General features: G+C 41.5%; 1 pseudogene across 1 annotated transcript; it reads right to left on the bottom strand.

Annotated features, from left to right (window-relative positions):
* Positions 1-19716: 19716 nt before the first annotated feature.
* LOC307157658 lies at positions 19717-20967 on the bottom strand (annotated as a pseudogene). The gene is made up of 2 exons: positions 20840-20967; positions 19717-20641 (listed from the first exon to the last, which is right to left on the bottom strand). The product of its transcript is annotated as an uncharacterized misc_RNA (transcript).
* Positions 20968-27579: the final 6612 nt, after the last annotated feature.

The following is a 27579-nucleotide window of genomic DNA, read 5'->3' as shown; positions in this document are numbered from 1 at the left end:
TTATCTACAGTGCATCCGGAAAAAATTCACAGCGCTTTACTTTTTCCACATTTTGTTATGTTAGAGCCTTATTCCAAAATGGATTAAACTAATTATTTTCCTCAAAATTCTACAAACAATACCTCATAATGACAACGTGAAAGAAGTTTTTTTTTAATCTTTGCAAATGTAGTAACAATAAAAAAACGAAAATGATAACATGTACATAAGTATTAACAGAATAGCTCCAGCTCACACTGCAAATTAACGGTTTGCATAAACGGTCTAAATAAAAACATAATTTAAGATACAGACTAGAAACAAGTCAAATCATCTGCCAGTACAGTAAGATATTTACACCTAGTAAGATTTCTTGAAATAAGAAAACATATCAAGGCACAAGAAAACATATCTAGGCTTAATAAAAATGTGAAATCTCTTGAAAGATGTAGTAAAATACGTGTACAATACAGTGCATGTAGTGAAATTAACTTAAAAATAGCCTGGTAATTATTTTTTATTTCTTCATTTGTGTGAAAAGATCTTAAAACCAGAGCTACTAAACAAGATAATCCTTTTTTAATTTAAGAATTGTCATCATTAGTTTTTTGTATTAAAATGAGACTAAGCATTTAGATTTAAAACAAGATTAGTGAACTCTTAAAATCATTGACTTCCTTAAAACTGTATCCAAGCTCCGCCTCCTTGAACACGTCCCTAAGTGCCCTAGAGACATCCATCTCACGATGGCCTAGATTGGAGAAGTTCAGTTTCATTCATACTCAGAGCAGAGAAAACCTCATGTACACCATAACGTATCCACATAACATGCAGTGTGCAAGGACACACACTTTTGTCCAAACTGGGTCAGTGTTAGGACAATTTTAATGCTGAGACCTTGCCTGACCTCATCAAAAGTTCTTCTGAAGCAGCATAAATAAAAAGCCCTGGTCACCATCAACAACATTTAGTCTTGACAAATCATAAAGTTTGCCTTCTGGATAGAAGGCCTCTCCATATTTCTGGGTGCCAGGTCACACAGCAAACACTTGAACTCTGTGACAACTGAGTTCAATATTTCTGCTGTCTTCAGCTGTGCACATATTGGATTAATGAAGATGTCATTCATTTCACAGATGTTTGTTGGCACAACTGAGACATTGAAAAAGTAGCCACCATCCACATGTCCAAGCATCCAACCACAATTGCGCAAATACACAGATTTCTTTCTCTGTGTACCGGCTCAGTTTTGTGTGTTTTTTGAGAATGGCGTAGTGATTGCCAATCATGTGGGGCTGGAATTCAGTGAGGAACAAATAATGTACATGGCCAACCACTCCACAAAGCTCTTTCACCTCAATAACCACACCATCGATGTCGTGTGTAAAACACACACTATCAGGGTCTGCACTTGTGCAGTGAATGGGGATTTTCAGGTCTTCATCACATAAAAAGTCTTTTTGAATACTGACGAACAGCAGACAAAATACTGTCCATGTTGTCTTTCCCTGTGTCAAATAAGCATGACATGCTTGCTAAAACCACAGAAAATTGCAATGTGAATTGAATTAAACAGCACAGCCTCTCTGTTTCAAAGAACCTCTGTTCTACACACCAACTGAGCTGCAGCAGTCTGTGACCTTTTAAGCATTTCAATACAAAACAAAAAATAATGCATGTTTTGTTAAATTATTTACTGCAATATCATTACTACAGTTCGGACAAATCTAAGAAACACCAGCATACATTTCATTGTAAGGGTCTACTCTTCAAAATGCATCCCACTTTTTAATCCAAAACAATGGAAACAATAGGGGAAAAAACTAAATATCCTCCTTTGTTTTCATGAGCGTTTGGAGTTAGAGTACTCCATCATGTTCATTTTCAATGAAATATCGATTCTAATCTATTCCAACGTTCTAAATCCATCTCTCTCCCGTAGTTTAGACTCGCCCAGATAAAATGAGCCATTCCCCTTCTCTCTCCTTCAATCACAGGCTTTGTAATTGATCAAAATACCAAGGGAGCGCCTTACAGGCTGAGCGACCTGTCAATCTCGCACCTCGGTTTTCGGCTGGATAAAGCCAGCCAATGTCTAATCAGCAAAGTTTTGATGGATGGGAGTATTAACCAACTAAAACACGATTGCAGTGATTGACAGTTTGCTTAGTTTACGCAAGCAGATTTGTCAAATACAAGTGCGCAAAGTTGTCGTTCGCTCGTGCGCTTTCGCAATTTTACGCACAGAGTGCACAGGTTAAGCCGCCTTTCCACTACACACGACAGCCGTCGGACCGGAAGTCATTAATTTCCAATGGAGAGTAGTACGGGAGCTGCGTGGAGTTCCGATCATATGCGTATGCGGAAATTACGGATCCGATTTGAGCTTCGGATGCAATGAAATATCTGAACTTCTGCGTCTAGACCGTATGCGACCGGTCGACCGGATGTGATGTATTCTAATCAAAACTATGAGCGCGAAGCTAGAATTATCAATATTTTTATTTTCTGCAAAATGGCTGTTATTAATAATTATGGCAGAAAAAAACATTTTATAATTATTAAATCAATATTTATATTGATTAGATCTATAAAATCGACTGTTTTTATTTTAGATGTATTGAGGGTCATTTGTTTTGTGTGGATATATTCATGCATGCATTACATTTATTAAAATCATTAATTTTATCATTGTGAATAGCCGAGGGTAACGGTTGCTTCACAACCAATTTCAAAGTTCCGTGCAACTGACACTAGGGGGCGAAATGCGACAATTGTATGCGAATGTCGTGTCCAGTGGAAAGGGGGCTTAATGGTGCGTTTTATTATTTATCTGTGTCGGAGTTCCGACTAGGAAGACACGCACCAACTATGTCTATCCCTTTCCTCGGATTTCCCAGCTTGGAAGTCGGACAACCGTGAGGACACCGAGCAAGAATTCCGATACAGAATCCAAGATGCCTGTGTGACTTGTAAGTATGAATTGTTTTCATTGTTTTTGGACCGCTTTGGTTGTTTAAATGACGATTTTAATCACTCGTATTACTAAAATACCTTACTGCATCCGTATCACTGCCTGTAGGTATGGGAATCGGTCTTGTTGTGAGTGCAATATTGAATGAAGCCTTGTTTAACCCCCTGAGGTCGGCTATCGCGCCGGCGCGATAGGCTCGTTTTTTTTCCTTATCAGTGCAAAAAATAATCAAAATACTAATATTAATTTTTATCTTATATGCTTGTGTTATACATCAATCGATCCTGTTAAGTGTGTATTTTTTGTGTGAATACTCACAATAAAAACAAAGTGTTGTGCTTTTTGCCAAATAAAGAAAAATAAACACGAAGCGAGTTCTGCCTTCTCTCTGTCAGTTAAGTCCATTCTGAAACGCGTCCGAAAATGAACCATAACTCAGCGAATACTCAGTCAAACAGTCACACAGACACACAGGCATGAAGCTTGAATTCTCCTTTTATATGAAGTATTTTTTATAAAAAACAAATATTCTCAGTTTATGCAATCTGTATGAAAAGAGAGAGATGTCAGTCGTTCTCATCTCAGCTCATTAATTTTAATTTGACCCCGCCCACGGAGAGCGCGCGCTATTCAAACGCAAATGACTGAGGCAATCCACGCAAACCTGTGAATGCCCACATATCAGCTCGAGAAAAGACATCAAGCTTATTCAGATCATTGTACTTGTTTACACCGTCTCGTGGCGCTGTGAAGGATAATACTATCGTAATAATAATAATGGAAAATGTACCTCAGAAGTGCTGGTATTTCGAGGACAACGGATCCTGAGCTATGGAATACTGTAGTAAGTTTTTTTTTTTCATTCTCAAGTGAATCGCGTTTCTGTGTGTGAATGAATGAACGGCAGAGATGCGCGCTGTTTACCACAACTGGCAAAAAGTCGGTTTAAATTTGAATCGCGTTTCTGTGTGTGAATGAATGTTTCGCTTTTAGCAAACTGTATTGTTATACTGAGTAAAAATCGACTGAAATATGTTGAAATAAAATGTATTTGTATAAGCAACGTATTAAACTGCAAATTAACATTTATATTTCTTATAATAAAAACTAAAGACCTGTTACAGACATAAGAAAGACAACATTTTGTTGATTAGTTTTAAATAGATTATACATTTTTACTGTAAAATATCTGCCACCTCAAATAAGCTTTTGTTTGCCAATTTTTGCTCATATGTTAAATATAGTATGTATGTTGTCAAAAATAATGTAATCAAATAATATGTTATAGTGTTTATTCCAATGTAGCCTAGGCTATATTTAAGTAATGAATCCTTAACTTTGAAATATGTATGATAAAATGTATTCTTTAGTTTTTACAAAGAAAGATTACACTTGAATTGTTGTTGTAATTGTAACCTTTTTACTAAAAAAATATATATTTACAAGGTAGATGTAAACAAACTATTAAAAGGTAAATATAAGCCTTTTCTTTAAATAATTTTTATTGTGTTTTATTAGTGACAAATTTTTATTGTGTTTTATTAGTGACAAATTTGGGGAGAGGATACATATTCCAAAACTGAAAATACAGTATGAGAATTAACGGTACAATTACTAGACATGTTTTCCTTGGATATTATAGGCCAATTTGCAAGCACAATTTGTGGAAAAAAAATAAAATAAATTGAGATGCTTCCAACGGTTGATCCATTAGTCAAAAGTGTTATTGACACATATTTAGTATGTGTTTTGTGGCCTTATTTCAGAAACTTTAGTTTTTAGTTTTTTCAATAACCATGCATAAACATTATTCTCTCAAAAATGCAAACATGTACATTCATGTTGCTCACATATTATGGTAGCCATGTTTGTGCTAAATAGAGTGTAATTACACCTTTGCCATTAATATGTTTATAAGCAACTGAAAAAAGCACAAATGTCAGGGCATGTCAGAACATCTCAAGGACCCCAAAAACACCTTAGACCCCAGAGGGTTAAAACAGGTGTTACTAACGTGGCTAGTGTTGCTAACAGAAGATTAACCAAAACATAAAATAAAGTAAAAATTTTAGAAGTTCAAATGGCTGCGTTTTGATAAGGTGTAGTCTTATTACAGATTGGCTTTCACCTAATTTACTAGGCTACATATAACTGATATAGTTATATGTAGCCTACATAAACTATGGTTTTACTAGAAAAGTGCTTTATGTGGGTTAAATCTCAATGTTGCGTTTTAAACTGGTATTTCAATTTGCAGTGTGATAGAATGATAACTGTACATTATAGCATACTGCCCAAAAGATACAGAGTGTAATATACAGTTTTTCATTTTTAGTGTTTATTGATGAACAAAAAAAGGAACTCCCGCACACTATCCGTACTTGCAAAAAAGTATCAAAAAATCTTTATTGGCAACGTTTCGGTCTCATGACCTTCATCAAGGCATATACAAACATTACAAACTCATTCACATTTAAAATAATCACATGACCAATCAATGTAAAGATCCATTTGCACCCAATTAGGCTCAGTGATTAAATACATAATTAGTGCCACATCATCATCATAGACAGGTACAGACAATTGTAAACAATATATCTGCACTTCATAATGTCACATTAAATAATGCTTCATCATACATACCCCTAGGTGATAAAGTCTGAATGGTAAAAATCCCAAACAGTTCACGCCTTTGTAAAAGCAATTCAATATCATATGCTGAAAAATTTCACTCAGCTCTGGATCAGAAGCCAACAAATGACAATGCTTTTTAAAAATGTTTTATCATATTTTTTATATATGTTTTTTTATATATATGTTTTTATATATGTTTTAGTGCTTTTTTTACTTTTTTGTCCTCTTTAACAACTCATAACGTGTCTTTTGAAATGATGTATTAAAGGGGTCATATAATGATACATGCACTTTTACAAGTTGATTGTACTGAAATGTGTGTTGGCAGTGCCTGTACACAACCATCATAAAATGATAAAAATCCATCCAGTGTTTTTTTTTTTTTTTAATCTTCCTATATGTTTTCCCCTCTCTGAAATCATCACGTCGTGACGTCACACGGTCGGACGCCCCTCCCACGATTGTTGATTGACAGCAGCGTTTCAACACAGACCCGCCCTCGCTCGTGAGCGAGCTGTCAATCATAGTCCGCGCATCATTGTTGATACGCTGGAGCACTGTCTATGAGCAGAATGGTGTCTAAGCGATTGTGGTGTTCTGTTCTTGGGTGTAATAAGGAACACAGCAGTCATTTTGATGTTCCTAAATCCGAACCGCTGAAGATGCAGTGGCTGAGTTTTGTTTTCGAAGGGAATATTCCCCACGATCAGCGTCAATGCTTTCATGTTTGCGTGAATCATTTCACATGCCAGACTGCTTTATAAACGAGGGCCAGTATAAAGCTGGTTTTGCTAAGAAGCTGCTCCTGAAAAAAGGATCAGTACCAACTATTCGTGTTCCTGCTGCACCTCCAGAAGAAGAAGTGAGTGTAACGTTTTATTAACCTTTATATTAATCTTTATATTAATCTTTGCAAATCGCTAGCACTCTTCACGATGAATGCGGCTGTTTACACTCAGGGTACATTACGGCATGTTTTTCTATATACAACGTTCTCAATATAATTCATAATCCCACGTTTATAATGAACAACGCGTTATGGTTATTTATGGTTATTGTGTTACAAACGGTGTACACACAGAACATAGGGGCGGGGTTAGCAAAGCTCATTATCATTTAAAGACACATGCACTTAAATGGCGTGCTGAAAACAGAGCTGTTTTTGACCAGGTAAAATGAGTGTTTTCTTACAATACTAATGAGAATTTTTAATTATATTACAAACTTTTAATTTAGACCCTAACGAATCATATTAGCTTGTACAAAAATGGCATTATATGACCCCTTTAAATGCTTCATCAACCCATTCTGAAGGGTAACCCCTATCTAAAAATTTCTTTTTCATGATCTTCGATTTTTCAATAAAATCTGAATCAGTATAACAAATTCTCCTCAATCTATAGAACTGACTCTTAGGCAGTCCTTTCTTTAAAGAAGTCAGATGAAAACTGGTAGCGAGTAAGAGTGTGTTGCGATCGGTCTCTTTCGTAAACAAGGTAGTAATCAAATTTCCTTCATTCTTCTGTATCCACATATCTAGGAAGTGGACTCTAGAAGAGTCAACTTCCGAGGTAAATTCCAAGTCGTCAACCAAGTTATTTAAAAAAAAAAAAAAAATGACAAGCCTCATCTTAATCTGTACATAATCATAATCTTTATGTGGCAGGATAAGTGATGTTGCCCTCCTATTGGCTCTGGTTAAGTGTGGCTTTGACAGAACAATGACCTCATTGTGGAAGTGGCCACAATATTTAAGGACCTTTATTTTGACGGGTGTACGGTTCCTCGTAAGTTGGGGTTCTTCCTTTCCTGGCATTTTCGTTTCCATTCTCGTTTCTTCAGAGTTTAGTTAGAGCGGGTCTGGCGGTGCTGGCATTATGGCAACTTTGTGGCGGACTTCACTCTCAGCAGTAACAACACGCTACAGGTGTGTGAATGCTGGCCGGTAGACAAAGAGTAACCATACAGCTTTGCGTTTGGTGGTTGTTCTACCTAAATCGTAAATGGGGAATGGAACATCATTATCTCTAAGCCAGTGGTTCTCTTTCAAACATTCGCTCGGTATCTCACTATGGGAAACGCCTCTGGGCGTGACAGATCTGGAAGTACCAATTACACCACGTCTGTCAGTTGACAGACCAATCACGACAGTGATGCGGGAGTCCCCCTTCCCACATATATACCACTGCCAGTGGTCCCTACTTCATTCTTCGATCTCTTCCCCGTGAAGATCAAATTGGAAGCTATCCTTCAGTAGGACCTGTCTTGAAATAGTTGTTTAACGGTTCTGAGACGAGCCGTCAAGGTACGTCGCTGAACGCAGCTATTTTGTTAGCAGGTTTTCTTTTCCACTGTAACAGTGTTATTTGATTCTGGTATACTTTAAGAGAATTAACGCGTTACGGCGAATTCTCTTAGATATTTCCTTATTCTGAGTTGCACGTTGCGGTGAGCTTATATACTATTATTATGGCAACTTCAAGTTCTGTAAACGGCGGACCGGAAGCAGAAACTTCTCGCCCGTGTGCGTGCGGCTCGATGATATCGGGCAAGGATCCTCATCCTTTATGCATTGCATGCCTGGGGGTGAGACACGCACAAGCAGCCCTCACTAACCCCGAGGGCTGTCCTCACTGTTCTCTCTTCCCGTCGAGGGTGTTAGAGAGAAGAGTGCGTGTCGCGAACACAAACAAGGGAGCTCCCTGCTTTTCTCCGCCACCCGCGGAGGAGGCTACACAGCCTCCGGCGTCCTGCAGCTGGGGCGAATACATGGACGAATTCTCCCCGCAACTACCTCCCCTCTTTGGATCCGTAGGACTTACGGATGTGAGAGAGGAGGATGACGAGGACGATGAGGCCATCGCTCGTTTGTTAGAGGACGATGGTGAGGATGATGACGAGGATGCGATCCTCCCGCCAAATCCACCCCGGCCAGACAGCGCGTTAAGCGAGGGTTCACCCTTCCCAGCTCAGGCGGAGCTCGACCTGCTGGAAATGTGACGGAGGGTGGCGGCAAAACTCTCCATAGACTGGCCATCACAGCAGACGGGCCAGGGGGCAGAGAGAGATCTCTATGATGGCAAGAGACTGCCGTCACGTGCCCCACCAGCTAAGCAGCTCAGTCCAGCGGTCCCCGCGTGCGTTTCGGAGATGAAACGTTTCTGGGATAAGCCATTTTCTCACAGAGTTCCCGTAAAGGGATTTTCTAGGCTGGATGTGGATAAAATGGAGGAGTTTGGGATGTCAAATTCCCCTCCTGTCGAGCTGTCGGTTGCACATCATCTCCACCCTAACCGCAGGACAGCTTTTTCCTCGGCTTCAGCTTCACTGCCAGGACGCACTGATCGTCTAACGGCCTCAGTGTTTCAGAAAATGTATCGCTCTTCTGCACTGGCAGTGAGAGCTCTTAACCCTCTGAGGTCGACAAACGCGCCGGCGCGTTTTGCTGGATTTTCTCCACATTGTAGCACTTTAAACTTAAATTTCTCCGTCATTTATGGTCATACAGAAAAAATAAATATAAAAAAAGAATCTGTGGTATTTCTACTTTTGTATGTGTCCACTTCCAATCAAATCAAAACATTGTGCTTTTGTAAAATAAAGAAAATAAACAGTGTGTGCGTTCTGCCTCTCCGTCGCGGTGAACTTTTTTTTCTTGAGCACGTCTATAAACTGAAACAAAACTCAGCGAATACTTGTTACACATTTATGAGCCATACACCTTTATAAACATTTAAGTGTGTACTTTTAAATGATCGGATTCAAAACGAAAACAAATATTCTCTGTTTAAGTAATTTGTATAAAACCAACAAGATTTCCAGCTTCTCAAACGCTTCCTAATTATTTTTAATTCGGCCACGCCCACTCGCGCAAAAGATATTCACATGCAAATCTCCACATGGAACGCGATCGCCCTCATTACCTCAACAACAAAACACTTCACTTCACTTTTCGTCGAGTTTGAAAGACGTGCCTGAGCTTACATTGGATTTACATCAGAAGAAGAAGAACGATATTTGAAGACAAGAAAGATAAGGTAAGAAATTCTTACATATTAGTTTGCTATTGTTGCATAAATTTCACATTGCAGTTGAACTGTTGCTAGATATATGGTGAATATTATAATATTTAGACCCGTGTTTACTGTTACTGTGTTTGTGGATATCTGCTCAAACGTAGATAGGCTATGTATATGGTAGGCCTAACCATAATGTTTTATATTTGATCGCAATCGCGTTTTAATGTATCATATTTTTGATCGCGATCGCGTTTTAATGTATCATATTTTTGATCGCGATCGCGTTTGAATGTATCATATTTTGGAAAAGCAAAACGCTCCAAACGGCTTCATGTTTTTACTATTATCTCATTTCATATCATCATAACGAATGGAAACATTTGAAGTAACATGATAATCAATATATTTTTCTGTAGCTTAGTTGTTACTGAAATCTTTTTGAAAATATATATAGGCTGCTATATTGTTATTATTTTATGCAGCACTGCGCATAGCCTATACCTACAAGGCACAACAAACCTGGTGTTCATTATATATTGTTGGAAACATTTGTGTGAGTGTGTGTGTGTATTCTGTGAATTTTAAAAAGCAATTTTAACAAGAAAAATCTAAAATGTATTCCCAAAATCGTGCAGGCCTTTCTCTTGATATCAGTATGTTCACTTTTTTTTTTTTCAGGGCCCAGATGCCACTGAGTCCTGCCGACTTCAACATTCACAGTACATGTCTCTGTACATGAACATGGTAAAGTGAAAATCAAACACCTTAGAAAATGAAAGGTATGTACAATGTTTTTAGGAATGGCACAAAGGTCTCTTTCTTCAATAAGTGCTTTTTTGTTGTGTATCTTTAGATTATGTTGTGTTGTAAATAAATCCAAACAATTTTAAAAGCCATTCTTTTTTAAATCTCCTCATTCTTTGTGCAAGGTTGGTCAGAATGATGGGCCCTGATAAGCTCCTAATAGGGCCATTAGGGAGGTTCTTTGTCTTTCTCAGGTGTGGAAAGCTTTCATATTAATGAGGTGATCCGCCCCTTCGCATATTGCTTTCTAACACAAAACACGTCGTAAAATTTTTAAATCAATATATTGTCTTCTCTGAATGAGCAGTCAGGGTGATTCTCACATAGTTTTAGAGCAAATATTCTAGGCTACGTGATACAATTTTCAAAAGTCTTGTGAAGAAATAATCAGTATGGGTTTCATGACCTTATTTCAGTGAGAATTTATTTTTGTATTTTCACAAACCACGCATAAATGTCATTATCTCAAAACTACAAACTTTTACATACATGCAGCTGATATATTATTGTAGCAGAGTTTGCGCTGAATACAGTGTAATTAGACTTTAGCCATGAAAATGTCACAAGTAACAGAAATAACCACAAATGTCAGAGCATGTCAGAACACCTCCAGGGCCCAGAAAACAGCTCAGACCTCAGAGGGTTAATGCCACCTTTCTCCTCACTGCTTATCAGGCAGAGCTTATGGAAGAGATGGGGAGGCAAATGGATGCTGGGTCACCAAACCCAGCCCTCTGGGAAGAGATTTGTGTTATTGCAGATCTCAACCTGAGATCTTCCAGAGGTGCAGTCCAGAGCTGCGGCCGCAGCATGGGCTTGGCAGTGGTCGGCGAGCGAGCTCTCTGGCTGGGGCTGTCAGGGCTGTCAGACAGAGAGAAAGCAGACTTCTTCGATGCTCCAGTTGAGCCCAAAGCCCTTTTTGGGGCATCGGTCACTGCTATGAGAGAACGGTGCGATCAAAAGAAGCAGGAGGGTGAGGCTTTCCAGACTTGCCTCCCTCGCAGATCCACCATTAGGGCTTCTCATCCACCACGGACCAGGTTTGAAGCCCCACAAGGGGGTGGTCGGCCAGTTTTTAGAAGCCCTAGACCTTCTCAGCCTCAGCGTTCTGAGCCACAGTCTAAGCCAGCTCAGCCGAGGGGTAAACCTTCCTTTGCAGCGGGTGCAGCCAGACACCGTCCAGCCTCAGGGAGGGAAGAAACGGCGGGCAACCTAGTATTTCATCAGGTTCAGAACGAAGGGATGAGCAACAGCACTCACGGAGTATCTGTTGCTATCCTCCCTCAAAGAGAACGGTCATTTTCTCCCCCTCCAGCCAAGAGAAGGCGTCGGACAGGGAAACTGTTCACAAGTTCTATAATGACCAGTTCAGATGTGAAGTTTGCACCAGTTCCCCCAGTGCCTCACAGAAAAGTTTCCCTCCCTCCACCCATGGGGTTACAACAGAGGGCAGAGGCCTGTTTTCCAAAAGACATGTGTGCTATGGAAATAATAAACACGTTCCCTGTGCATGCAGGCAGTGGGCCGAGGGCACAGCTATGTTTGAAAATAAAAACACACACAAAAACAAAATTGTCAAAATCAGAGCTGCAGTCCCCAGCTCCACCACTAGAGGGCGCCGCCGCATCACTAGTAGACGAGAGCTGCTGCGGTCCGCTCGCTGCTCAGGCGGAGAGCTGGCGCGCATGCGCAGTACACCCCTGGGTTTTATCCACAATAAGCCAGGGTTATCGTCTGCAATTTGCTGAAAAACCTCCACTTTTCAACATTGTGTTAATGTCAGCAGCAGAGGGGGAGTCAGCTCAGACTGTGGAGGAAGAAATAGCCTCTTTATTGAGCAAAAGCGCTATTTAGAGTTGTGCCGCCGGAGGACAGCCATCAGGGTTTTTACTCCCGGTACTTCGTCATTCCCAAGAGAGGGGGGGGTCTCCGTCCTGTTCTGGATTTACGGAACCTCAACAAACACCTCAGGAAATACAAGTTCAAAATGTTGACCTTAACCCTTTCACACGTACGATCACACCGGTGTGATCAGTCGAGGCTGGTCCCTGGAGCGTACGATCACACCGGTGTGATTAGAACGGTCAGTGCATGACGTGATCAACTGCTAAATTCAAATGTGCTTTCGCGCGTTGGCTGGAGCTGAGCCAGAGACAGGCGCGCTCAGCTGTCATATATCACAACTTTTCAGTGTTTTCAACCACATAATGTTTATTTTAGGTTTCAGACATATAAGTACTAAAAACAATACATTTAGAGTTTGTAAAATACACACTGATGTCAAAGGAAGAGGCAATAATAATCCTTTCCATTATAACGTTTTATTCATATCAGATACACATTGTGTTAGTAACTTTAAAGTTTACTCTATTCTTCTCCCAGTTCACCAGCCACTTACTTTTATGTATTTCGGGAGAAGTGGATGAATTCACGTGTTGTAAATCCAACAGATTCTCTGAACTGCGTCTTGCGGCACAAACTAACATGGCGGCGCCCATCGCGCATAAAGCTGAACTAACGCGATTGTTATAAAGGTGTTTAAACAACAAAACACTTCCACTTGCATATATTTGACAATCGGAATATCAGATATTTCATGCCATATCTAACAAATTTGTGAATATTTTGAATAAAAAAGGAAAAATGTCATAAAAGCAGATCATCATTCATTCAGCTCTGTTGTTGCTGCGATGTGTCACGCGACAAGCAATGACGCGTCACCATGGAAACCATAAAGTGACACATTCTAAATAACGGTCGCCTTGAAAAACTCACGCTGGGGGGTCAGCCAGAATATTTTAAACTTACGTGTGAAAGGGTTAAAGACGTTATCTCAAACTATTCGTCCCAAGGTGGTAACGACGGATGCGTCGCTCACAGGTTGGGGTGCAGTGTGCGAGGGCAGGATAGCGAAGGGGAAATGGCCCGTCTCGCTACAAAACGCACACATAAACTTCCTGGAACTGTTAACAGTTTATCTGGCTCTGAATCATTTTGTGCGGCTCCTACGGAACCACCACATTTTGATCAGGTCGGACAACACAACGATGGTGGCATACATAAACCGCCAGGGAGGCACACGTTCCCATCGGCTTCACAGTCTAGCACAGAATATAATCTTGTGGGGCGTGAAGCATTTTCATTCACTACGGGCAACCCACGTCCCGGGAATAATGAATGTGGGGGCGGATCTCTTGTCCGGGGGGAATCCTCTGTATGGAGAATGGACTCTCCACCCTCAGGTAGTGAGCCAGTTGTTGGAGAGGTTCGGCCGGGCTGCCGTAGATCTCTTCGCCTCGCACGAAAACACTCAGTGTCCTCTGTTCTTCTCTCTGGCGAGAAGCGGTGCGCCTATGGGTGTGGATGCTCTGGCGCACCCATGGCCAAACGCACTACTGTACGCGTTTCCTCCACTGAGTCTGATCTTTCCAACTTTAAGAAGGATAAGAGAGTACGGTCACTCGGTCATAATGATTGCCCCGAACTGGCCAGGGAAGTTGTAGTTGACGGAGATAATTCAGCTCCTTTACGCACAGCCCTGGCCCCTCCCGTTGCGCAGGGACCTTCTCTTGCAAGCGCGTGGGGAGATATTTCACCCAGCCCCAGACAAAGTGGCTCTTTGGGCCTGGCCCGTGAGAGGTTAAACTTGAGTGTGACAGGTTTGCCTCCGAGGGTGATTGAAACAATTCAGAACGCGCGAGCTGCTTCAACGCGCTCGGCATATGATCGGAATTGGGCTGTGTTTGAGCGATGGTGCGCACACAGACATATTGTTCCTTTTCTCTGTTCTGTCGCGGATATGTTGTGTTTTCTGCAGGAACTTTTGGATAAGGGCAGAGCCTTTTCAACTGTTAAGGTTTATCTTGCCGCAATTTCTGCGTGTCATGTGGGGGTTGACAGAAACACTGTAGGTCAACACCCGCTTGTATGCAGGTTTATGAGAGGTGCACGACGTTTGAACAGGGTTTCAAAGCCACTGATTCCGCCGTGGGATCTGTCGGTGGTCCTTAACGCACTATCTCAGCCCCCTTTTGAGCCTATAGAGAGTGTTGAATTAAAGCTCCTTTCGCTAAAGGCTGCTTTATTATTGGCTCTTTCGACCGCTAAGCGGGTGAGTGAACTTCACGCATTATCGGTGCATAACTCCTGTATGCAGTTCGCTATGGACTACTCGAGAGTAACTCTCAAAACGAATCCAGCGTTTGTCCCTAAAGTTAGCGAGTCAGCTCTCTCCTGTAAACAGGTGGATTTACTGGCTTTCCATCCACAGCCTTTTCTCTCGTCAGAGGATGCGCGGCTTCATTGCTTGTGCCCTGTCTGTGCGTTACGTCACTATGTGGACAGAACAAGAGCGCTAAGGAAGAGTAATCAGTTGTTTGTTTCATGGGCTGATTCTCATAAGGGGAAACCTATTTCGCGTCAGCGCCTGTCCCACTGGGTAGTGGAAGCTATTATATTAGGTTATAATAGCAGTGGTCTCTGTCCTCCGGAAGGGCTGAGGGCTCGTTCTACCAGAGGTCTGGCTACCTCATGGGCACTGTTTAAGGGCGTTTCAGTTCAGGACATATGTGCTGCAGCAAGTTGGGCTTCGCCTTACACATTTGTCTGATTTTATAGACTGGATGTCACTGAGCCATCACTGGCTCATTCCGTCTTAAGTGTATAAAAAAATAAAATAAAAAAACACTCTTTGGGGATTGTTATGTTACATGCATCACTGAGTTGGTTGACAGGCCTGCTTCAGACAGCATATCTGCAATACGGGAGTTGTCTATATCCCATAGTGAGATACCGAGCGAATGTTTGAAAGAGAACTTTAGGTTACTTACGTAACCCCGGTTCTCTGATAACATGAGTGAGGTATCTCACCACACGTCCCTCCTTGTAGTGCACGGAGAAGAGATATGCAGAGAATGAAGTAGGGACCACTGGCAGTGGTATATATGTGGGAAGGGGGACTCCCGCATCACTGTCGTGATTGGTCTGTCAACTGACAGACGTGGTGTAATTGGTACTTCCAGATCTGTCACACCCAGAGGCGTTTCCCATAGTGAGATACCTCACTCATGTTATCAGAGAACCGGGGTTACGTAAGTAACCTAAAGTTCTCAAAGTGTGGTACGTGTACCACTAGTGGTACGCAGGCTCCGTCTAGTGGTACGCAGAGGAATCACTGAATTTCGCACGCAAGATCAAACCGGTGTGATCTTTTACTGTCTATTGTGTGATAAGTCTTGGCTGGTCCCTGGAGTGTACGATACGATTACACCGGTGTGAGTAGAACGGCCAGTGCATCACGTGATCAACTGCTAAATTCAAATGTGCTTTCGCAATTCGCAGTTGACTGGCGCTGAGCCAGAGACGGACGCGCGCCACTCAGGCGCTGTCAAATATCACAATTATTCAGTGTTTTTAACCACATAATGTTTATTTTAGGTTTCAGACATTTAAATTCACATAAGTACTAGAAAAACAATACATTTAGAATTTGTAAAATACACACTGATGTATATGGAAGTGGAAATAATAATAATTTCCATTATAATTTGATGACACGTTTTATTCATATCAGATTGTGTTACACATTGTGTAAGTAACTTTAAAGTTAACTCTATTCTTCTCCCAGTTCACTGGCCACTTACTTTCATGTATTTCGGGAGAAGTGGATGAATTCACGTGCTGTAACGTAAATACAACAGATCTGATTCTCTGAACAGTGGCACAAACTAACATGACGGCGCATAACGTTAGCTCAACTAACGCAATCGTTATAAAGGTGTTTAAACAACATAACACTTCCACTTGCATATATTTGACAATCGGAATATCAAATATTTCATGCCATAGCTAACAAATTTGTGAATATTTTGAATAAAAAAATGAAATAAAAGCAGATCAGTCATTCAGCGCTATTGTGGCTGTTGTGTGTCACGTGACAAGAAATGACGCGTCACCATGGAAACAATAAAGTGATCAGTTCTAATGATCGCCTTGAAAAACTCACAGGGGTCAGCCAGAATATTTTAAATGTACGTTTAAAAAGGTTAAATATGAATACACAGCCTGTGGGTTTTTTTTTATTAAGTACAGTACTTTTTTTTTTACTTAATATTTTAAGTACAGTAGGCTAGTTTTTATTTCACTTTTAGGTGCTATACATTTGCATTGAATCATTATTTAAGTTTTTTATTTACCTGTATGTAAGCAGTACAGTGCAGTGTTAATGTTCAAACTGTGTTTTTACAATGTTTAAAGTGGCTGACAATAATAAATATTCTTATTAGAAATTAAGCTGCCTCATTTTTGAGCTGTGCATAACTGTAGCTGAATAGTTAGGCCTACTACACTACTGTATTTTCATATTGGTCATTATGGTGGTACTTGGAGAGCCAAATATTTTCTGAGGTGGTACTTGGTGTAAAAAGTTTGAGAACCACTGCTCTAAGCCATAACTAAAGACGCTACATGTGACACCGCTATATGTGATGCCGCTGCTGTTTTGCTTCTTGCCAACATTGTATTAGTTTTGTTTGTTTTGCTTTTGGCAACATTTTCTGTGTTTTGTTTGTTTTGCTTCCTGGCAACATTCTTTGTTAATGTTTGTCTCTTCCCTCTTTCTCCAGGAGCCAATGAGAACTAGGTGTGGAGCAAGGGAGGCTAGCTGCTCCATTCGGTAGTGTGTGTTTCACAGTGTGTTGTGTATGCTGACAACACTTCTTTATGGTGTGGGCGCGTGGTTTGATCTGTTGTGATTTGAGGTGGGTTTGGACGACCTCCTGAGTTGCAGCCGGCCTGTCTTGTTCCCACTACGCCTGGCCCTGGATATTTATTTTTGTCATGTTGGGAAATGCCTGAGAGCAAGAATTTTATTGACGCTGTTGATTTTATAATAGTGTATTTTTGTATTGTTCCTCATGTCATCTCTGTCTTCAAATGGTAAAACTTACCTGTGTGTCCTTATCGGGAGTTATTTCCCTGGCTATCCACCAGGGTGGCGTAGTCGGATTAATTTAATAGTGAATCACTTTACCCTCCACTCGAGTCTTGCCACATTTACATTGATTGGTCATGTGATTATTTTAAATGTGATTGAGTTTGTAATGTTTGTATAAAGTTTGTATATGCCTGATGAAGGTCGTGAGACCGAAATGTTGCTAATAAAGATTTTTTGATACTTTTTTGTAAGTACGGATAGTGTGCGGGAGTTCCTTTTTTTGTTTATTACTTGACCTACCCACATGGTCTTTTTTCCCACGCACCTATCACCTGCAGATGTGCAGTGGTGTTTGTGCTTTGATAGTGTTTATTGATGGAAAGATGGATCTGTACTGGGACCAGGAGAGGACCCGGCCCTTTCATGGGCCCTTTTTTCAACAACCAGCCAACCCAGTGGCTGGTTATTACTTGGACCAGGGGCTCATGACCTCGGTTAACTTGGTGTGCATTGAAAGCACAGGTGAGATACTAATGCACATGCACTATTATTAAACTCTGAGGGCTGTGCTAACATCTTTCTTTCTTTTTCTTTTCTGATTCAGATATCAGCCAGGTGGGAGCCACTGCCTTCAAATAGAGGCTGCAAATAGAGGCAGAGGGTAAGGGCCCTCCCAGGTCCCTCCATGACCTGAACCAGCGCCTGAAGCTGGCCAGGAAGTCCAAGAAGCTGCTGTGGATATTACTGGCAAGCTGAGCCACCATTTCAAGCAGACCTTTGTGCAAGACAAGGTGGCTAGCAAATGGAACACGTTGGTGGAGGCCTACAAAAAAGTAAAGGACAACAATTCGTCCACAGGGAGGGGCCCTAGTAAATTTCAGTGTTTTGCTGAGATGGATGACCTCTTGGGAAGTCACCATTGTCTTCCCTGTTGTGGGAACAACCACGGGCCTGGATGTGTGTAGGCCAGATGCACTACAGGTCAATGTGTCTGCACCAGACATCTCACCTGCACAGTCCACTAGCGCTCCCTCACCTGTGCGTCTGACCAATTCCCCCTCTCCAGCTCCATCCAGCCCTCCATCACCTCCTCTGTCCTCCTGTGTTCCTCATCCCACTGTTACCACCATGCTCCCTGACACCCCAAGGAGGCCACAAAAGTGCCAGAGGGAGGATGAGCTGTTGGCATATCTTAAGCCCCTTTCACACAGCGTGATGATCCCGGCAAATTGCTGGGAAATTGCCAGAACGCCCTCTGTGTGAACGCAAACACGACCCGGGATTGATGTCGGCATCGATGCCAGTTGGGGACCTAGTAACATTGCCGTTTTCAGTCCCGGAATGCGCGCTGTGTGAACAAAAGCCGTAATAATGCCGTGTCGTAGTGATGACGCTGAAGCCGGGATCATTCGACAGCTAGTGAAATGGTACATAATGTGTTTATGATCAAATAAGAAAAAAAAAATGCACAAGCATGGTTTAAGTAAACTTAAGATGCTGCTGAGACATTACAAGTCACATCGATGTCACGTGTCTCTACGGGATTTTTACAGGTTGTTTCTGAACGCACTCACTGATTCCGGAAAATCACTGGCAGTGTGAATGAACCAAAATCAAACAAACCCGGGTCAAATCCCGGGTCACTTTATCCGTGTATTTTCTGGAATCTCTGTGTGAAAGGGGCTTTAGAGAGTCTGAGGCGGCCTCCCAAATACGCCACGCTGAGACCCTGGCACAAATGAAGGAATCCCAGGAGGGATTCCAGAGGTTGCTTGCCCAGATGGTGGAGAAGATGTAAAATTATTATTTTTATTCTCATGTTCATGTTAATGTATGTTGGTATGGGTTGAACTGTTTACATGCCGTTATACAGTTTATTTATTTAATACATTTTTGTCAGTGGCCCAGACTACTAGAATACAATGGTGTTTGTGAATGACCATAAAAAAGGAAACAAAGCACAGTTCTGTGCAATTTAAATTATTTCAAGTCATTTCAATAAAATATTGTTTTAATATTAACCAAGCCTTGTCATGGTTGAATGTTACCAGTCTTTTCAGCTACAAAAAACACCTCACTGGCCTGTGAAGCACAATGATGCATTAAGTTAAGGTTTAACACTTTGTATTACAACACCTAGAAATACATGAACATTACATCACATGATGTAGCACCACTTTACTCTACTAATAAAAAATATAAAGTTATTTTAGGAGAGTGTTATCTATCTAGTCTAACTCTGTGGGTTTTAGGTTTAGGACAGTTCTAGGTACGACTTAAAGGGGGAGAAAATTGACAGTGAAACTTGACAGTGAAACTGTTTAAAAGGTGTAAAAAGAAAATAGATATTTATTAGATGACAATAGTCACAACTACTCGTTGCCATCCTCCTCTCTTGGACATCCCTCTGGGTGTTCATCACAGCCATTCACAGCTCCAAGAGCAAAGTTGTGCAAGAAGCATGCAGCCATGATAATCATTACCACAATGTCCATCTTGGTGTTCTGCAGGTCTCTTAAGCGCCGCCACTTGCACTTCATCCTGCCAAATGCCTGCTCAACGATGACCCTCCCCTGACTGATGTTGTAATTTTGCTGGTTGTCAGCATCGGTGAGGGCCCTGTTGTCACGCTTAGGTGTTACAATGAAGGGGAAGGCCTGACCAGTATAGGCACTGTCCCTGAGCAGATGATAGTCCCCCATCTTCTCCTGCCATTCAGTGTAAAAAGTGGAGCCCCGCAGCATCCTGGCATCGTGCACCCTGCCTTGTGGTCCAGCAAATCGGCCTTCATCATTGACAATTCCCTGGAGGAGGACAGAGTAGTAGGACTTCCTGTTGATATAATCCCCTCCTCTGATGGGTGGCCTCTGGACCCTGATGTGGCAACCATCTATCGCCCCAATGACTCCATCGAGGCCAGAGATGCGCTGGAAGACAGCAGAAGACATCCTCTTCTCATAGCCCCTTGGCCAAGACACAAAGTTTGTGCCGATCCCTGACATGATGGTCAGCACTTGAAGGATGGCTCTGTGCGTCGCTGACTAGGAAGAATTAAATTTATCAGATATCTCTCAGAAGCTGTTCTGGTTGGCCATATACCAGAGAAACATGAGGACCTTTTTGGGAACAGGCAAGGGGGGGGAAGTCCATGGTTGTCCATGGTTGCTCAAACCTGGCTCTTCTGATCCGGAAATGACGGGCAAATGTATTGTCATCATATCTAGTATGATCTCCCACTCCGTTCCAGACTTGAGGATGATCTGCTGTCTGGACAGCAGCACAGCTGATACCACAACCCTATGTGAATGAGAAAAAGAAAATGAGATAAACAAACTGCCGTTAATACATGTCTTTTAACTAATGTAACAGTGTTTCTACTACTTTTCGCTGCGTTCGCCAGCAAAGTTTGCATCTTGCACAAGTTGTCAAAAACATGCATGAAACATTACCTTTAGGTTTTAGCTTATGACCAAACATACTGAAATATGAGCATACCTTCTGCATCTTGTGTCATACTCTTTCTGGAGTTCTTCCTCTGTGTTGTGGAAGTGAAGCACATACTTTTGGAGTGCCTGGTACTCGGCCAGTGCTACCATAGCAACAGCTTTCCGGGTGGCGTCCATGTTTTTTCTCCTACTCGGACGCGCAAAACAAACCAGAACGCTTGAAGTGTGGAAGTGACGTCATATCCGAGGGCCGAGTCGGTTCATTGACAATAATAGAACGCACCATAAGGTATTGTTTTCGTGACACGGAGCTCGTATCAACTCATGGATTTTCTCCGAAGTTATATTTGACAATCTCCATCATGGATCATTGACTACAGAAGAGTTTTTGTGGTGTTGAGAGTGTTCTGGAGGAGGTGATGAGGAGCAGCGAAGAAAAGCAGCAGAAAGACGCTGAGAGATGCATTTCAGACAGAGAGAGCACGGTGTTGAGCGTCGATTCGGCAGAAGAGATGTTGGTAAGTTTCAACATTGTCTTGAAATGTTATGTTTATCAAGTATTGGCAGTTTTTCTGTTCCTGTTAGGTTTTTGATTATAAAATGACAGTGGACATGACTAGCAAAGACACGAGGCTACACGAGTAGGTGATAGGGCTGTATATTATACATACAGACATAATATTTATATCACACACACACATTATATTTATGATGCATTGAATATAACAATAATGGAAGGAAAGGATTACAAGAAGTCAGTGGGGAGGGTACCGGGGGAGGGGGAGCCAGTCAGTACCTACCGTGTCTCTTAGCACCTCAAAGGAAAGATGGCACAATGTGGATGAGGAGGATATTGGACCTTCACAGCCTGTATTTAGGCCTGCTCGTACACCTGGGCCACAGTTGGTGACAACTGCATCCTACACAGCACTGCAGTTGTTTCATCTTTTCTTTTCAATGTCTGTGCTGCAGACCATCGTTCAGCACACCAATATCTATGGGGGCAAAAATCAGCAAGGAAGAGAAAAGCCATGGAACAACATCTCGGTTGAAGACTTAATGTCCTACCTGACACTTGTTGTTTACATGGGTCTCGTGAAGGCCTCTGCCCTGACTGATTATTGGAGGAGGTCCCGAATCTACAGTGTTCCCCTTCCTACTGAGATCATGTCCTGTAGTAAGTTTCTTACCATCACAAACGCTCTTCATCTTAGCAATCCTCAGAATGATGAAGAAAACGAAAAGAAGAAGGGAACAGCACCCTATGACCGCTTGGGGAAGATCAAGCCTCTCTATGACAACATTAGGGATGCCTGCAGGACATTTTCATCCAAATCAGAACATCTCCATAGATTAGAGGATGGTGGCATCCAAGGCGAGGTCTGGACTCAAGCAGTACATGAACAAACCCACTAAATGGGGCTACAAGCTTTTTGTCTTGGCAGACTCCCTGTGTGGCTACACCTGTGAGTTCTTTGTGTATGAGGGTAAGTCCATGCCATCTCAGAAGGGGCTGAGCTATGAGTCTGTCATGGCGCTCGTAGATGAAAAGATGTTGGGCACTGGTTACAAGCTATATGTCGACAACTTTTACACTAGTCCCATGCTTTTCAGAGACCTCCTCTATAAGAAGATTTGGGCATGTGGCACCATTCGTCCGAACAGGATCGGTTTCCCAAAGACAATCACCAACAGACTACCACGGAATGCTCCACGAGGGTCCATGCGATGGCTCAGAGAGGATGAGCTGCTGTTTATGGAATGGAAAGACACCCGGGAAGTGCTGATGTGCTCCACATTCCACAAAGCATATAAAGGTGACACAGTGCAAAGGAGGTTGAAGAACAAAGATGGTGCATGTGCCTATTCCCGGTGCTGTGCTGGACTACAACAGGTTAATTGGGGGAGTGGACCTGTCGGATGCCCTCACTGGATACTACAAAGTGCTCCACAAGACAAGGAAGTGGTACCGAACCTTCTTTTTCCACTTTGTGGATATTGCTGTGGTCAATGCCTTCATTTTGCATCAGCATCTGGCCAGAGCTAGGAATGAAAAACCCCTGACCCAGGAAACATTCAGGGAAACGCTTGTTCTGAAACTCGCAGGCTTAGAATCAAGGACAGCTGCTCCTCGGGCTTCAAATGATGCTTGCCACAACCTGACATACATTACAGACGACAGCACTGCTGGACGGAGAAAGTGCAAGCTCTGCCTTCAGAAGACACCAGTCATGTGTGCAACGTGTGAGGTGCCACTGTGCTTTCTGCCTAAAAGGGACTGTTACAATGACTGGCATAAGCAGGGTGGAAAATATTAATCATCTTGTTTATAATGTTCGTAATTTTTTTAATTTACATTTTTCAAAGCATTCGATTCTAATAGTTGTTCCAGAAATGTTTCCAAGTTTAGCTGGATTTGCAGTTCCGAAGAGAGAGATGAAGCAGAGAAGCCATCACTGGTGTGAGACATTAGCGGTCAGGGGTACACACACACTTACATGACCAAGTTTTCCTATTCTATTTGGACTTTGTGTTTGTTCTGCTTGTTTGCTCTCTCTCTCTCTCAGTGCGTGTCTTCTGAGTCGGTGCAATTGGAGCAAATGTGACATGCTGACGTGAGGCAGTACTAGGTAAGTAGGTACTCACACATACACACATGCGTACACAGTGCTGCAAATTTTATTTGTTCTGCTTAGACACTTTTTTTTCTCTCCCCCTCTTATTTGCAGCGGGTGTTTCCTGAGTCGGCACAATTGGAGCAAATGTGACATGCTGGCGTGAGGCAGTACTAGGTAAGTACTCACACATACACACATGCATACACAGTGTTGCAAATTTTATTTGTTCTGCTTACACACTTTATCTCTCCTGTCTTTCAGTGGCTTTGGTTTCCAGTTGGTTAGAGAGAAAACCTTGGTAATGACTGCCTGCCTTGATCAATATGTCTTTAATATGTCTGTAAAACTGCATTTTTCCATCTTAAAAATATATCTAAATTACGTCATATGCTCTCATTGACAAATGCGGAACAATTAGTTCATGCGTTCATGACCTCAAGGCTAGATTATTGTAATGCTCTACTGGGTGGTTGCCCTGCACGTTTAATAAACAAACTACAGCTAGTTCAAAACGCAGCAGCTCGAGTTCTTACCAGAACCAGGAAGTATGACCATATTAGCCCGGTTCTGTCAAAACTGCACTGGCTCCCTATTAAACATCGCATCAATTTTAAAATATTGCTGATCACTTACAAAGCACTAAATGGTTTAGCTCCGCAGTACTTGAGCGAGCTCTTAACGCATTATAGTCCTTCACGTCTATTGCGATCTCAAAATTCCGGCCAGTTGATAATACCTAGAATATCAAAATCGACTGCTGGCGGTAGATCCTTCTCCTATTTAGCACCAAAACTTTGGAACAGCCTTCCTACCATTGTCCGGGAAGCAGACACACTCTGTTAGTTCAGAGCTGGACTAAAAACACATCTCTTTGACCTAGCTTTCACATAATACATTATAGACTTCTATAATTCAATGTTAGGCTGCATAGATTAGGTCAGCTGGAACCGGGAACACTTCCCATAAATCCTGATATACTCGTTACATCATAAGAAGAATGGCATCTACGCTAATTTTAGTGTCTTTGTTTATCCCGAGGTTTTCCCGCAGCCTGCTGGATCCAGGCCGTATCCAGATCTGATGAAGGACCTGCGCCTGGACCCGATGACAACGCAGTGCTGAAGTGCCAACTAGTCTCTCCCTATGGAGGATCCCTTTACCACTCTACAGATAAAACGTTGTGGGGAAACTCAATTCGCGTATCTACCCCGAATTGATAAAATAAAATAAAATTCTGTACCAAAATTATAAGGAAACGCCAGTACTTTGTTTAGGCTTGGTTTGTAGGGAATTACAAACCTGCGTACATACAGTATATTCAAACGCACATAACTATAGAACCAATTCTTAATGCGCATGTGACTGCCGTCAGCGTTTCTCACAGGTTCGCGTTTAAAGTCTGTGTAGAGAGAATGGTGTCGTCTTAGCGGCCCCTAATTTAATAACAAATGATTGTTCCGACGGAAGCGAATCAATCATAACTAACCTTAGCTGGAAAATAACTTTACTAAAGAACCGCTATAAAGCCAAAACAATCTCTGTTACCATAAATTATACGTTTATCTCTGTAAAGCTGCTTTGAAACGATCTACATTGTTAATGTATATAAATGAAGATGACTTGACTTGACTCTTTCTAAACTTTGTAAATACTATAAGCGGTTGCTTTTTTTTTTGGTAATTGGATATTCATTATAATTATCAGTTTATTGTAATTTATTTGAGTAAAAACCACTGTTGCAATAACAAATTATTTTTTTTCTTTTTATATATTTTATTCATTAGTTGTAAAACAATCACTTTTGGAATATATACATAAAGTGAGTTTTTTTGTTTCACTGTTTTTGCTATTAGAATTGTTCAAAATAAAGAGTATTTTGTTAAAATGTCAAAATGTTGTGCTGAAATAGTTTTTTCTTGTGTGGTTTGATGGGCAGAATAGTTCTGAATTGATATACATGTATGTAGTATGTAGTGTTTACTCCTAACTGTGCGTTCACACCGGACGCGAATAGCGCGTCAAATTTGCGCCTGCCGCGTCTAGTTATACGCTTGACCACTTTGTGTCCATTCGCGCGTCAAGAGCGAAATTGACGCGCGTAAAAACAAAAGTTTGAAGCGAAATTTACGCGCAACATCTTTTTTAGATGTTTATCGAGCATTAGCATTAGCATTAATCGAGAGAGTCACAGCTCGTATATGCTCTGGAGAGCAGAAACAGCTGCGTAGGGGACATCGTCGCTGTACTCGGGTCCACCAGACCCTCCGGAGGGTTTCAGGAGTTTCACAATTTGCTCCAGGAGCTAGGTTTGGTGGACCTAACGGTGAGGACGCTGACGAGGACAACGTAGGCCGTATAAGCCTCGGCCTCGAGTGGTCGCTGCCTGACGAGCCCGCACTGTACAGCCCGGCGCGAGGTTCACCCTCGCCTCGCCCGCACCCACCTAATCTGTCATTTATTTTTGTTTTGATAATAAATGGAGCCAGCCTCCAAAAGTGAAACCTGTCCTGTGATTTTTATTTTTATTTTTTATACACTAAATTGTGTTTGTTGTCTTTACAATAGATTAATAATGTTTCATATAATTAGAATAGATATGGAATAAATAGCATTCAATACAAAATGAGTATCTCTCATATATTGAAATCGAGTTTTTATGTGAAAGATTAGCTTTGTTGTGCATTTTAGTCATATTACAAAATAATTTATTGACGCCAAACATAAAATAACATTATAAACTGTCACTTCACCACGTGACAGCAGCAAGCAGGCTCCTGATTGGTTAACGTGGCGCGAATTGACGCAGAAGTTCAGATTTTTCAACTCGGGCGGCAGACGCGAATTCGCGTCAAACGCGTGAATGCACAAAAAGCACAAATAAAATCATTCGCGATTAACGCGCCAGACGCGCGAATGAGGTGTATTCGCGTCTACCGCGCCGTGCTCTACGCCTCATTCGCGCCGCAGGAATTTTTTACGTGCATAACGCATCTTTGCATTTACTTAACATTGAAATCACTCGCGCCTGACGCGCTATTCCCGTCCAGTGTGAACGCACCATTAGACTTTTCTTGAATAAAAGCTTACAGGAACTACATTCCCAGTAAACACAGAACGTTCCCATATGGTTCCCATTTGGTTATTTTTTTGGGAACCAAATAAGAACGTTCTAGGAACGTTCTCTGTAGGTTTTCTTTTTATAACCTATAGAGAACCTTCCCAGAACGTTCCCTGCAGGTTATTTTTAGGTTCTATTTTTATAACCTAAAGAGAACGTTCTGGGAACGTTCCCTGCAGGTTGTTATTTTATAACCTAAAGAGAACCTTCCCAGAACGTTCCCTGCAGGTTATTTTTAGGTTCCATTTTTATAACCTAAAGAGAATGTTTTGGGAACGTTCCCTGCAGGTTGTTATTTTATAACCTAAAGAGAACCTTCCAAGAACGTTTCCTGCAGGTTATTATTATAACCTAAAGAGAACGTTCTGGGAACGTTCTGGGAACTGCAGGTTATTATTTTAATATCATACGTTCGCAAGCATATACATGATTTGTCATAAATCCAGCACAAAACGTTCTATAGCAGGGCCGCGGGAAGAGGTTTTAGGTTGGGGGTGCTGATTTTTTTTTTGTGGGGTGGGGGGGGGGGGGATAGGGGCGTCACCCATTTTAAATAAGAAACAATATCAAGACTGTAAAACTCCTCAAAAAACGCGCACACACTCAAACCTGACTGCACATCACATTTTTGACTTTATTGATTCTGCTTTTATTCCGGAGTCCCTTTTATTTTATTGCTCCGGAGTCGCATATCAGTTAAAAAATGCGCCACGAGGAAGAAAAAAACATATAGGCCTATAGCCTAAGTCGCACTGGACTAAGTCGCATTTTTTTAGAAATTTATTTCACACACACAAAAAAAAAAAAAAATGTTACAGACAGTTCTCCATTACGGACGTGAGCGCTCTAAAGCGGCACTAAAATAATGTTTTAAAGCTTTCACAGAGACCTCAAACTGAAAGCACAAAGCCTGTCTTTAAATTTAATTTCGTTTTGTATTAATTGTATCTTAATTTTAATCGATGATTCATCAACCAATTGTCTGGATTTATAGGCTATACATTGTCTGGATTTATAAGTAAATATAGGCTATTAGAAAATAGATAATCAGGA

This window comes from Squalius cephalus, assembly GCF_949319135.1.
Source record: "Squalius cephalus genome assembly, chromosome: 4".
In the NCBI taxonomy this organism is placed as follows: Eukaryota; Metazoa; Chordata; class Actinopteri; order Cypriniformes; family Leuciscidae; genus Squalius; species Squalius cephalus.
This window is presented reverse-complemented; position numbering and strand designations above follow the sequence as displayed.